General features: G+C 41.5%; 1 protein-coding gene across 2 annotated transcripts in view; it reads right to left on the bottom strand.

Annotated features, from left to right (window-relative positions):
* Positions 1-14,456, bottom strand: part of OAT (ornithine aminotransferase) — a 1,138,382-nt gene that overhangs the window by 336,596 nt on the left and 787,330 nt on the right. The window contains exon 1 of one of the 2 annotated variants that reach the window (XM_044056004.1): positions 3,308-3,433. The exons of the other annotated variant lie outside the window; for it this stretch is intronic. The gene's annotated coding sequence lies outside the window, so the exon portion shown is untranslated. Of the gene's footprint in view, positions 1-3,307; positions 3,434-14,456 lie in introns of those variants that run through there. 2 annotated transcript variants of the gene reach the window in all.

Raw genomic sequence — 14,456 nt, 5'->3', positions numbered from 1 at the left:
TTTACACCCAGGAAGAAAGAGGTCATTGTCTCCCTCTACTCTTCTCTCATTAGGCCAATCATCGAGTAGAATGCCCCATTTGGCATGTACCTCACTAGACACCTGCAACAACTGGAAAAGCCACAAAAGTACCACACAAAGACAGACTAAAAAAAAACTCAAAGTATTCTCTGTCTCATATCGCCTACTTAGAGGCAATCTCTGCTTGACTTACAAAGCCATGCCTGACCCAGCTCTGTTAGAAATGCTACATCTAAAGAAATCCCAAACCCTCCGCACCACACGCTCCAGAGACCTCAACCTCATTACCACAATCAACAGAACGTGCTGGAGGGACAGTCTCAAAACCCAGAGACTGGTCATACTATGGAACAGACTTCCCATACATGTTAAACAGAGCATCTCACTGCCCCTCTTCAGGAGAAATCTTAATGAGTGGATAGGAAATAAAAAATTCACCCTGGGATCACTCCAGTGGCTCTACTCGACAGAGGCACTGGGAACTAAGGCTGGGTGGCACGATGCCAGTGAAATGCTATGGGATAGGCTTGTAAAGACTCCAGGGCCCATACCTCTCAAGTGTACCTCATTACGAGGAATGTACCTCATTTGGGGTCTTAAAAAGTTCATGTTCCTCGAAGTTCCTCAAAGTTCCACATTGGAAGAGTCTGTCACACATTTAGTGTGAGGATTTTTTTTAAGTGAAATCCATGGTAAATAGCAATTAATCATATTAATTCATTAAGGGATCTTCTTTATAAGTAAAACCAGCATACTTTAAACATTCTATGACCTTCCTAATTGAAGTTGTTAGTAAGCCATTATTATGTATTCCACATTTTGCCCATTTGTTCCACATTATGAAAGCGTGTTCCTCATTTTGGAGATGGAAAGTCGAGAGCTATGCCAAGGCCATTAGCCTAGTACACACCTATGAATAAAAGTAAAAAACAATGACTGATGATGCATCGAACGGAGATGAAACAGCAACTTAACAAGTTTGAAAGCTGCAGTTAATATTTTACTGTTTTATACATTATTAAAATTCTGGCAGTTTAGGGTTACACCATATTCTGACTAAGAACCTGCACCATTTTTTGATGGTGGAAGGCTAACAGAATCAACTAGTACAGCGAGTATCTGTTAACATTGATGACAATGTTTTTAATTTGATTTTGTTTGTTTAATGTAATGATAGTTTATTAGTAGTATTGTATACATGGTACATAACTGTACTCACTTGTAAGGAGTGTGCACGTATATAGGGCACAAAAATATAGTACACCAGCTTGTTAAATTTCTGCTCAACTTTTTTTTTGTGCATGATTACATGAATGCTGGTTACAATGGGTTATCAACCAAAACTGAAGGACTGCAAACTACGGGACAGTTCAGGTGGACCATGGTAATACCAAGGGCATCACTGTATTTGTGGAATCACCGCCTTTTTTTAGGGTCCTTGGGTGGAAATTTGGCGAGGACTCCCAAAACGTTCACAACCCTGTTTAACTAAAACCTGGTCACTTTGAAACCGCTATTTATTCGAGTGTACTATTGGAGTACAAAGAAGCAAAGATACATATATTTTGCTGGGCGATTTATAGTGTTACTTGCTCACTGGCAGTTTGGCGCAAAAGGGGCGTGGTCAGAGTGATTGACAAGCCTAATGTCTGTGAAGCGGAATGGAAATAAGGCATGATTGGCATGGCATGCCATACATATTAGCCCATGACATCATGCATATAATGAATGTGGATGAGCAGCTCCGAGTACTGTATGTTCCTAATCTATCTAAAATAAGAATGTTTACGTTTTTCTAGGACTTCCTTACATTTTTCTTAGACCTCTAGTTCTGCAGCGTAGCGTACCCTCCAATTCCACATGCTGGTATCATCACTACAATCACTAGCCTCCAGTTGCTCTGCTTTAATAGGAGATAGCATCTATCGCTGAACACCATAACATAGTGCATTCCTTAACTTATTTGCTTGAGAAACGAGTACAAAGGCCCAAAATCGGGGATAATGTTTAAATATTGCTCTAATCCACTCACGCATCTTCTAAACAAATAAAAGCTACTGAACTCTGTCTGCTTTTAATGACAGACTATAATCTTGAAAATACTTACCACAGACTTAAAAATAGACTATAATAAGGAAGTACCAAAAATGTTATTAGGATAACATATACGGTAAAAATCTGTAAAAGTGGAGAGCTATGCAGCAGAGCTGCAAAGGGAGGATGGCTATTCGGGAAAAAAAAATAACAGCTCCCCTTATGATGAGTAACAGAATAACTAAAATATTTACAGATCATTTAAGGCCACGCACGCGATTTCTGAAGACATATTGAATTTCTCTGTAGTGCTATAGCTTATGATGCACAGCTAAAATTAGCCGGTCAAACCCAGTTACTATCTACTCGATTTACATTCTAGCTTTACAGGAACAACCGTGACCATTTCTACCTGCCTTGTCTAGTATTACAAAGGGCCATCACTCGATATTCGCAATCCTTTCAATGTAACGGATTACTTTATGTAGCCCAAAGTTTGCAGTGCACGTAGTGAAGTTTATACAACAGCATCTGAGAATAAGAGAAAGCGAGGGTGCTCACAGGACTCCTTTCACCACGTGCCTCACAGGTTTATGGAAATTTCCAAGGGTAGGTAGTAAAATGCATTTCAGGAAACACGGTACATAACATCATGAAGATCTGCCCTCAACTATGAAAAGGCTCCTAACTGTGCCCCCCATCTGCCCTCAACTATGAAAAGGCTCCTAACTGTGCCCCCCCCCAACCAAAAAAAAGGTTCTCTTACACAATGTTTTTCCTCATATAATAAAGCATTTTCGTTATAACGAAAATATGAAACCGCATATCAGAATTAAGCAGAACCAGTTTTATACCACCATGAAAACCATTGCTAGTTACCAGTAATTATCGTTCTGCAGCCACAAGCAACTCGCGAATTTCGGCAGGTAAAGATAACTTTTACAATGTTGTACTTTATGATAAACATTAAATTGTTGTTTTATTCAAACGATTTTTATATCACAAAACTGCCATTGTCTATCTTATCTACATATGGTTAATTTTATCCTTAACCACATCGGGTATTTACGACAAATTAAAATTCTGATAATTATTTATTTGTAGATAAGATAGACAATGGCAACAGCTACTGCAAACATCACCTTAGCAGGACTGATATAATTTAGCAAGCACCCATCTCTGTTCCTCCTAACATTAAGCCTTTCAAGTATGTAAATCCCCTGAAACAGGGATGCTGTACAATCTCATTTACCTGTGGTGATATTCAGCTATTGACGATGTTGCTATTTTTTCTAATTCTTGCCTCGTTTGCCCCCGTGCGTAGCTCTTCAAATTATAACATAAAAACGTTACTGTCACGTTATCTTATTCACATCTAGTTGTGACGTCAGCACGTACAGTAGTCGCACCCTACGTCCTGACTACTTATGCAATATAATTGGAAATTGCATCACTGATACCCTATCGTTTACTCAGCGTTTCATAGGTTCATACTAGGCTGTCTGCCCTAGGGCATTTATAATGCCTAGCCAGAGTATGTTTGGCTTTCGCCACCCATTTTAAATTCAAAGGGGTCACAGATGTACAAAGAGTTGTCATTTTCTTTTAAACACAAGACTTCTGTTTCATCTATAGTCTTCAAGTACTCTTCAGACTGAAATTCTTCTGTAGCCTCATAAGCTTTTGTGAAGAATTCAGTACATTCATTAGATTTTACAAACTTCACGAAAGGTGGCTTGCTGTTCTTAGTTTTTGACATCGTTCACCCAGACTACAGTATGACGCGAAAACAATACCCAAACTGACAAATCAGTTTCTGAAATTGCTGTTAAAAGTCTGTAGCATTCATTGTGGAAACTGTCTGTTGCAAATCCCAATGAACACACTCGAATACATCAGAACTTCGCAGTACGTCTACACTACAAGCAACAACAGACTATTACATTAAAGAAGCCAACCAACTTAAGACTGCTCCAGGCAATTCGTCGATACTACAAGCACATTCTGTTCAGAGTTATTTTACTGAAACACCAAGGCTCTCCTAGTTAAGAATCTGTCTTTTCCCAGACTCACGTTTAGAGAACCCATGCAACTCAAACCAGTGACCTACAAAGTTCTTGGTTCATTTGTAAAGTAACCCATATGTCAAAAAAAATTCACATTCTAGAGTTTCTCACGACATCAAGCCGTGGCAATTACTACAGTAATCATTAAAATGTTACGCTACGCAGTACCAGTGAATAACTTCATTTATTTAGCCAATATTTCGCTCTCTAAGTTGCAATGCCAACACCTGACATTATTTCACAGAAACATTCGTGTTGGAATCTTTCGGACGTGGACTTGGGGCGGGGGGCGGTGGTCAAATAACAGCAACGAAATTGGTTGACAAGGGGGCGTTGTCTGCAGGGGGTGTAGACATTTCTGGAAAATAAAAAAATCCTCAGCGATGACGGAAATGAGAGATGATACGTTTCAACTAAACCGTTATCAAGTCATTTTCCAGTGTTAATCAAGATTTCTAACTTACCTAATCTAAATTTGATAAGCTCATATATGTATATATGAATGTAATGCGTAATATATCTATGCATGTATAATTTGGAACACTTGCTTTGCTTCAGAAAAAATGCATTTTGCTGGAGGGATCTGTTATACACGGTTTAGTAAAATGTTTGTTTGTCATTAATAAAATATTAGAAGCCTGCAGTGTTTACTGCCTTCTGCATTTCCCATCTTTATCCTCTTTACTACAGTACACTCACCTCTCTCTGTCTGTGAATTTTAGTTTCGCACTTCTGCAGTTCTATGTTTTTATCCTGCTCCGTGGGCTTTACCTTCCACGGCTTATGTTTACCATTACATTACTAGCTTGGCTGCTGTCAGTCTCTGTGTTAGTAACGTAGTATGCGTTTATTTTTCTATCTATCCAATGTTATTACTGTAAGTGTAACTTGGGAACTGATAAAATTGCTGCTTTCTCTGGGACGTCATTCCACTAAACTGATCAACTATTTTGGTCTGTTATGCAATTTAGTTAGTTAATTTGTTAGATTTTTCTGTACCATACATGGTTGCTTTTTTCTCTGTTACTTTGACTAATTTGTGGCTCAAAGATACCCTTGTGGGTCAGTCCATCTTCCTGCCAAATTAAGACTGTGAGATTCTAATTAACTTCTTGCCATAGTTTAAAACTGACTTTCTAACTTTCCACCTTTAAGTTTGTTTGAAGTTCTTGAGTTTGAGCCTATGGAGGTAATTTACAAACCAAAGAATTCCAGTGCTTGAGGCTGTCCTTAGCAATTGTGTAGCCCAATTTGAACCATTGTTTGTGGGGCCCCTCAAATAACCCTCACCCAACCCTCCCTCGATCTGGTTTCCTGTATTGTTTCAGATTAGGCATAAGAAACATATACGATTAGTGCATAATAAAAATAAAACAATATTTTTATTATTAACTTATATTTTCATACCTCTTAACTGTACAGATTTTCGCAGAATGTCCAGATTTGTCCCTAATATTGTTGACGTGTCACTCATAAAATTCTGTTTTTTTTCTGGCAAATCATTGTTAAATCTTTGAGTACTGTATTCGGAAAAGAATGATAGTCATTTCAGATTCAGATTTCATATCCATCACAAAATTCATACTAATGCAAAACCTGTTATTCTATCAACTTTCTAAGTTTGTAAAAGCAATATTTAAAAATTGTCCCTATTTTTGGGCCTTTGTCCCAACATTATTTATGGCTTGGTCCAGATTTCTTGTTCTAAGAGGTTGAGAGCTATTTTATTGTAAGCCATGTTAAAACAGAAGTAAACTGTCTGACTCTTAGATTACCCACAGATGCACCATCTGTAGTTCTTCTGTCAAGTTCTGCTTAACTCACTCAGCCACTCTAAAAATGGGCTTGCTTGATGGGCCACTGAGGCTTTGTGTCTACATGATGCTTCATCAGGTGGCTTCAGCCTGGCTTAAAAGTAAACGTGTACCCAGACTCTTGTACATATCTCCTGAACATGGTTATGAGATAGTTGCATGCTTCCCTCCTGCCCCTCCCATTTTCTGTTTTTTTCTGTTATTTCTGTCTCCCTCCATTATCTCATTCCCCTCATTTTACTCATGCATAATTCTTTCCACATCCCATGACCAACAGTTTCACATACTGTAAGTACTTTGTTCTTTATATATTATTTTCTCCATAGAAACATTATACTATATGATGTTGCATTAGTGTACAGGTGCTCTTCTTATAAATTTTACTGATTCCATTTTTGTATCTAATGTACTTATGATTGTGTTAATTTATGCTACATAGTATCCTGATTTATAACTTTTTAGGTTCATAGGTGTGTACTAGCCTAATGTCCCTGGGGCCTTTACAAGCCTAGCCATAGGATTACCCTGGCATAGTGCCACCTGACTTTAGTTCCCAGTACCTCAGTCAAGTAGAGCCACTGGTGTTATCACCGCGGTGAATTTTCTGCTTCCCATCCACTCAACAAGGTTTCTCTTGAAGATGGTCAGCGAGGTGCTCTGCTTGACATGTATGGGAAGTCTGTTCCATAGCATGGGCAGTCTCTGGGTTATGAACCTGTCCCTCCATGTGGTGTGGAGGGATTGGGATTTGTTTAGATGTAGCATTTCTAACAGAGCTGGGTCAGACATGGCTTTGTAAGTCAAGCAGAGATCGTCTCTAAGTAGGCGATATGAGACAGAGAATAGTTGGAGATTTTTGAATCTGTCCATATAGGACAAGTGTTTAAGGCCTGGGATCCTCTTTGTTAGGTACTTTTGCGGCCTCTCCAGTTGTTGCAGGTGTCTAGTGAGGTACATGCCAAATGGGGCATTGTACGTGATGACTGGCCTAATGAGAGAAGAGGAGACAATGACCTCTTTCTTCCTGGGTGTAAAACCCGTAGTAATGAGATGTGCCACATAGAAGGGCTTTCTGACCACAGTGACAATGTGGTGATCAAAAGAGAGGTTGCTGTCAACCTGTGTTCCAAGATCTCTTATAACGTCTTCTGTGTTCAGTGGACTATCATCAATGTGGTAATTCATGGGAACCGGGTTTTTCCCAAAGTGGATTGGGGAGAGATGGGCGAAAGCTGCCAGCCTAGTCAAATAGAATTTGATACATAATTCTATCAACTGTATAAATAAATGTAAAATACAGGCTTGTGTCTTCAAGATTGGTGCACCATTGCCATCTGCTGTAAGGAAAACCAAGCCAAGTATTTCAAATGTGTCTTTTTAAGTTGAAAAGATCTTATGAATTTATTTAATGTTTTACAAGTCGGTTCCAGTGTGTCTGGATGAAGGTTTCATGCTCATTGTTTTAAGGCTAAAGTTTATGACTAGAATTTAGATGTGAAGGTGCTTTATTGCTCTAGTTTCTGTTAGAATATACATGTGAAATGTCTTCTATTGTTGTAAGTTTCTGTGCAGGTGTTAGATTGCTAAATAATGCAGTTTGTTTGTCTGGGAAAACCTAAGTGTCAAAAATTATGTAATTTGGGGAAGGACCCAGCAAGCATGTTTGTTAGTAATGTTTAAATACTATTTCTCACAAGATACTGATAGCAGCTTGATCTTGGATATCCATTTATCAGCACTCTGTCTTGTGCTCACATGTAAGTTTTAGCACTGTGATTTCTTGTAGGAATAGTTAAAGCTAGTAAAGATTAATTAGGTATTTTTCTTTGAAGTCAGACCTGTCCTACTGTATTAAAGTTTCTGCGTGATCTCTGAACTCTTAGATATCTCTGTGGTGTAGTAGTTTTGTCTTGTGTTTTAATTATTTATTATTAAATATTTTTAAAACCTTCTACCTGTAGCTGACATGTATAGAGATAAGCTCTAGAGTGCATTGCATATTTATAGAGGTTATTGTAATAGGCCACTCTAAAGTAAGCCTTGACTGTTAGTCATACTACTATTGGATTATAATATTGCACAGCAATAATTGGACACTCTTTTAAGGGCCTTTTAGTAGCTGATATTATTAACTGAGTGGTGGCAGTAATTACTACCATATAGTCTGGGTAAAGGGACACAGCTGGCGAATCTGTGTCAGCCTTTCCCAGGAGTGTCTGTGAAGTTGTATGAATACTTATCTCAAAGTGTGTTCGTGTTTTTGCAGCTACTTGGCAGGGACACAAAGAACTGGTTGGACAGAGAGGGTACTGGAGGTTCTAGCTTGCCCATTTAGGTTGAGACCTGGGCCCTATAGCTGTGCCATTGTAGAGTCTTTTTGGAGACCTGGTGAGCAAGGGAGCAGCTAGCCACAGACTGACTGTAATCTCTGTGTGCACTTAAGGGAAATTGTACTTTACTGTGTGTATTAGTTATCCTTTTCTCTTCTATGAGACAACCTCCCTGGTGTTAGTGGTGAGGATTGAGGCTCCTTGATTGCTGGGCCAGGGCATGGTCACCACAGGGATGATGACACATTTTTTGGCATTGAGCTTAAGGCCATGGTTCTGACATCAGTCGTTGGTCACTGTGAGACTATTCTGTAGGATGTCGACATCACTTGGGGAATTAATAGTAGCTCTCAACTTGCAGTCGTCTGCAAACTTTTGTCAGCCAGAGTCCATTTGTGTTGGCCTGGACTTCAGAGAAGTAGATACCAAACAGGAGAGGTCCCAGGAATGAAACCTGTGGGACTCCACTCGTGACTAATCGGAAGGTTGACTTGGAGTCAGCTACTTTCACACTGTGGGTTCTATCTGTGAGCTAGTTTGCAACCCACAGAGTGATATAGGGGTTGATGCCAACCTTAGTGGGCTTTTCTATGACTTCTGAGTGGGGAATGGTATCAAACGTCTTGGCCAGATCATGGTAGGCTGTATGAACCACCTTGCCTTCATCCACAGCTCTGGTGACTGACTCAAAGAAGTCGACCAAGTTGAGCAGGCATGATTTACCCTTTACAAAACCAAACTGTGTGGGATCCAGCATTTGGAGATTCCCTATATCCTTGTTTATTAGGTCCATGATAATGCATTCCATAGCTTTGCCTGTCAGACTCATCAGGCTAATCAGGTGATAGTTCCCAGGGTCTGTAGTCGCTCCTCCTTTGTGGAGAGGGATAACTGTAGGAGTGCACCATTCGGCAGGGACAAAGCCTGAGGTGAGGCTGTGATTGAACAAAGCACACAGGTGAGGTGCCAGTTAACTCTGGAGTTCATGTAGAACACAACCAGGGATATTGAAAGGTCCCACAGAAGCTGTATTCATTGCCTTGGACAGTGCTGTTTTAACCTATGCAGCAGTAATACTGGGTGAATGGCAATTTACTGGTATTGTGATTGGTCCTCTGGGGGGGTAAAGTTGGCACAGAATCTGTCAGCCAGTATACTGGCAATATCTGTTGGCTCGGTGTAGGAGGTACCATTGTGCAGTAGCTCAGAAAAAATTTGGGTATTGCTGTGGAGATACTTTACATAACTATAGAAGGCCTTGTGGTTGTCTTTACTATCTGCTTTAATTCTGTTTTCATACATAGCTTTAGAGGATTTGACGAGGGATCTCAACTTTTTGTTGAGGCAGATAAGGGAGTTTTTCCAGTCTTAGGACTTCACCTTATTCCGCATCAGTTTCCTTCTTCTGTTGTAGAGTTTGTTTATGGCAGGGGACCACCAGGTTGGCTTCCTTTTTTTGGAGGAGAGTGTCTTGGTTCTATTGGGTATGGCGAGATCCATGCATTTGTGTATGTTTGTACAGTGCATTGGTGTATGATTCTGCAGTCACACAACTATTCTCCATTTGCATGGATGCCATGAAGTTAGCCACCTCTGTTTTTAGGATCCCAAAGTTAGCTTTGGAGAACTTTTTCATGGTGGTTACCTTTGCTGGGGAGGGGGGTGTGTGGATTTCCAAGGTCATTAGTTTGTGGTTGGATCTAACTAGGGTGGAGCTGACTGTTGGTCAGAGCAAAGGTCGTCCATGTTAGTAATGATTAGGTCAAGGATGTTGCTACATCTAGTGGGGGTAAGAATGAGCTGGTCCAGGGCACTGGAATTAATGAACTCCAGAAAACATTGGGCAAGTGTATTGGTACATGAGTAGTTTACCCAGTTAATGGACGGGTAGTTGAAGTCGCCTAGTAAGAGAGTGTTAGGTTGGACTCTAATATTCTCCAGGGTGCTTAGGAACATGGAGTGCGAGTCTTGGAACATGGTTGGGGACCTATAGCAGGCTACGACCTAAATTGCTGTCTTACCCAATGTTAGCTGCACCTGCAATACCAGGCTACAACTCTTACCACACTTTTTGGCCACCAAACCAGGACCAAAACACTAAAGGTGGAGGACTGTCCATATTCACCAGAGATATTCACAACACCAGACTAGTTGCCCAACACAATACGTCTGAAATTCTCCAGGTGCAACTAACACTAGGTAAGACTGCAATCCAAATTGTAGCTTGCTACAGATCCCCCACCATGCCCCAAGATTCTCACTAAACATACTGGAAAATGTTAAGATACAAAAAAACACCCTAAAACTGGGTGATTTCACTACCCTGCCATTAACTGGGAAAACTACTCATGTACCAACACCTTTTCCCAACGGTTCTTGGAATTCATAAATTCCAACGCCCTGGATCAACTAAGCCTTAGTCCCACCAGGGGCTCCAATATCCTAGACCTGGTCATTACCACATGGGACATTGATACTCCACACCTATGGTCACCCACTCATTGGTCAGGTCTGACCATAAGCTAATCACCCTTGACATCCACATCCCAACCCCACCCGCCAGTAAGGAAACCTCCGTAAAAAACTTTTCCAAAGCCAACTTCATGCTACTCAAGTCAGAAGTGACAAACTTCATGACACCCATGCAGACTGGAATTGAAAGTTCGACTACTGAATCCTACACTAAAGCACTGTACGAGCACATTCACTCGTGCATGAATCGTGCCATCCCCAGTAGAACCAAGATGCTCTCCTCCAAAAAAAGGAAGCAAATCTGGTGGTCCCTTGCCATAAAAAAACTTTACAACAAAAGGAAGAATCCGTTGCAGAAAAGAGAAAAATCTCAAGATGCAAAAAACTCCCTTACCAGCCTCAGTAAGAAGCTGAGATCTGTCATAAAATCCTCCAAAGCTAGTTATGAAAATAAAATTGCCAAAGATTTCAAAGACAACCACAAGGCATTCTATAGCTAAGTAAATAATCTAAATGGCAATGCTCAGATCTGCTCTGAGCTACAACAAAATGGCATTAAATATACTGATCCCAAGGATATTGCCAGTATCCTGGCTGATCGATTCAGTGCAAACTTCACCCCCCCTCACCCCCTAAAAGGCCCATGTCAATACTGAAAGATTGCCAAATTCTGGTAATAATGGCAACACAGGTAAAAAAACGCACTCTCCAAAGCTAGGAATACAGCATCCATGGGACCAGACAACATCCCAGACTACATGAACTATAAAATGAACTGGCACCTCACCTAAGTGTCATGTTTAATCATAGCTTCACCTCAGGCTTTGTGCCCACTGAGTAGCGCACAGCTACAGTTATCCCACTCCACAAGGGGGGATCCACCATGGATCCCGGGAACTACCGCTCCATCAGCATGATGAGCCTGATCTGCAGGACCATGGAATGTATTATCATGGAACTTATAAACAAAGACATTGGCAACCTTCAAACACTGTACCCCACGCAGTTTGGGTTCATGAAGGGGCGATCTTGTCTCCCGAACCTGATTAACTTCTTTGAATCAGTCTCCAGAGCCATGGACAAGGATAAAGTGGGCCACACAGCCTATCCGGACCTTGCCAAGGCCTTCGACACCATCCCCCACTCTGGAATCATAGATAAACTTACTAAGCTGGGCATAAATCCGTACATCACTCGATGGGTTGCCAACTGGCTTACTGACAGAGCCCACACCATAAAAGTAGCCAACTCCAAATCCAGCTCCAGACAAGTGGAGTACCTCAGGGTTCAGTCCTGGGACCACTTTTGTTTGGCATCTACTTCTCTGAAGTACAGGCCAACACTAAGGGACTCTGGCTAACTAAGTTTGCAGATGACTGCAAACTGGGAGCCATTATTGAATCCCAAATGATGTGGATATTCTACAAAAGGGCCTTACAGAAACAGATGCTTGGTGCCAGAGCCATTGGCTCTAGCTCAATGCCAAGAAATGTATAGTTATCCCCTTTGGGAAAAGAACATGTACCCGTGAATTACCATATAGGTGGCAGTACACTAAACACTGAAAGTGTGATAAGAGACCTAGGGACACAGGTGGACAGTGGTCTCACCTTTGATAACTACATCACCACAACAGTCAGGAAATCCTTCTATGTGGCACACCTCATCATTAAGGGCTTTTCATCCAGAAAAAGGAGGTCATTGTCCCACTGTACTCATCCCTCATTAGACCCATTATAGAATACAACACCCTATTTGGTATGTACCTCTCAAGACATCTGCAACAACTGGAAAGACTGCAGAAATACCTCCCTAAAAGAATCACAGACCTAAAGCAGATGCCTTATGCTGACCATCTAAAAAAACTCCAACATACAAGGCCATGTCAAACTCAGAGCAGTTGGTCATGCTACACTTAAAGAAATCCCAATCCCTCAGAGGCACACACTCCAGGGATCTAAACTTTGTCATCACAATGAACAAATCATGCTGGAGTGATAGGTTCCTGGCCCAGAGACTCCCCAGACTCTGGAACAGACTGCCCATACATGTCAAACAGAGTCCCTCTTTGTCCCTCTTCAAAAGGAGCCTTGATGATTGGATGGGAGATAGGAAATTCACCCCAGGGATCATGTCAGTTGCCCTGCTAGACAGTGGTCCAGGGAAGTAAATACTGTGGGAAGAAATAGCCAGGGAATCGTTATGTCTAGGCTTGTATAGGCCCTAGGGCCAATAGCCTAGTACCAACCTATGAACCTATGAAGTATCTCTGATGCATTATGTTGGGCTATCAGTCTAGAGGTGTGCACATCCTTTATGAATATGGAGACACCACCGCCTTTGGAGCTTTGGTCTAAGTTTTGGGGCCGAAAGGTGTGGAATGAGTTATAGCCTGGTAGTGCAGGGGTGCTTTCTGCCGCTTTGAACCAGGTGTCTGTTACAGCTCAAATGTCAATGTACTCCATTTTAAGGAGTGCCTCGAGCAAGTGCATTTTGAGATTTAGACTTCTAGCGTTGAGCAATATGACCCTCAGATTGCATTTGTTTGTAGCTGTTATGGTGGTAATTTGGCCTTTGGAGCACCACCTAAAAAGGCACTATAGGGGTGGCAAGAGCCTTGGCCAGTATCTGGAAGCCCAGCGGTGACAGATGCAGGACATCTCTGACAAAGTATCTAGGTCTGTCAATCATGTCATCCCAGGCAGACAGATACTGGATCCCCTTAGAATGATACCAGAAACTTAGCCAATAGTTGAAATCAATCATTTTCTGCTTGTACTGTGGTATCTTTCTGGGTGATGGTAGGATGCTGCTCAGGGCTAGGGTCATACCTGCCTGGGCTACATAATCCAAGAGCTCCTCCCTGTCTCTTTTCATGTAGTCCTGGGAGGTGCATCTCAGGTCATTCACACCCACATGTACAATCACAGAGTCATATTTGTACCTGTTGTTGAGCGACCTGAGTGCATGCATTATGTGTTGGATCCTAGCAACTGACAGGCAGCTGACTGTTACTTTCTCCTTATTCAACATAGTGAGTGGGACATCAGTGTGCCGCACTATCGAGTCACCTATGACTAGTGTGTTGGGCATGCTGTTTTGCCTTAGGGGCTTTGGTTGAGTGGCACGGTGTTTAGGAAAGTTATGTGTCTCATGATTAGTGTTGTATTGTTGTATTGTGTTGTGGTGGTCGAGTGCATTTCTGCCTTGGAGGGCTTTGCTGCTTGGGTAGGTTTTTATTGAGATCCTGCTAGAAGGTGGGTAAGTGGTTTCTGCTTTTATGTGAAGGCAGTGCTGGTGTGTATTCCAGAGGGCTATGTGTTCCATGTGGTGTGGTGCAAGTATTGACCTTCTCCTCTTGACCAATTATTCCGGTCTTGGCAGGAGAGTGTGTGGCTTCCAGTTTGGATATATAAGTGCATCTCTCGCAAGTCTGAGTGTTGGAAGGTAAGAGGAAAGGGTTGTCAGTGTACATGAGACAGTTGCTACATTGCCTCAGGATCCCCAGGTTCACTAGGTTAATAGGAGAAAGCACAGGGAACTGACCTTTAGACATGCCTGGCGGGATGGGCATTGATAATAAGTACTATATCTATTTCATTGTAGAAAGTTTAGTGCTGGTAGCACTTGTGTGCTACAATAACTGCTACAAGAAGTCTGGTAAAGTGCTAGACTAATAAGCTAGTATAAGTGCAGGAGAGGAGAGAACTAGTAGATCT

Source organism: Protopterus annectens, chromosome 14.part0 (assembly GCF_019279795.1).
Source record: "Protopterus annectens isolate FY-2018-M chromosome 14.part0, PAN1.0, whole genome shotgun sequence".
Lineage (NCBI taxonomy): Eukaryota > Metazoa > Chordata > Ceratodontiformes > Protopteridae > Protopterus > Protopterus annectens.
The sequence above is the reverse complement of the archived record's forward strand: the minus strand, read 5'-3'. Positions and strand labels throughout refer to the sequence as shown.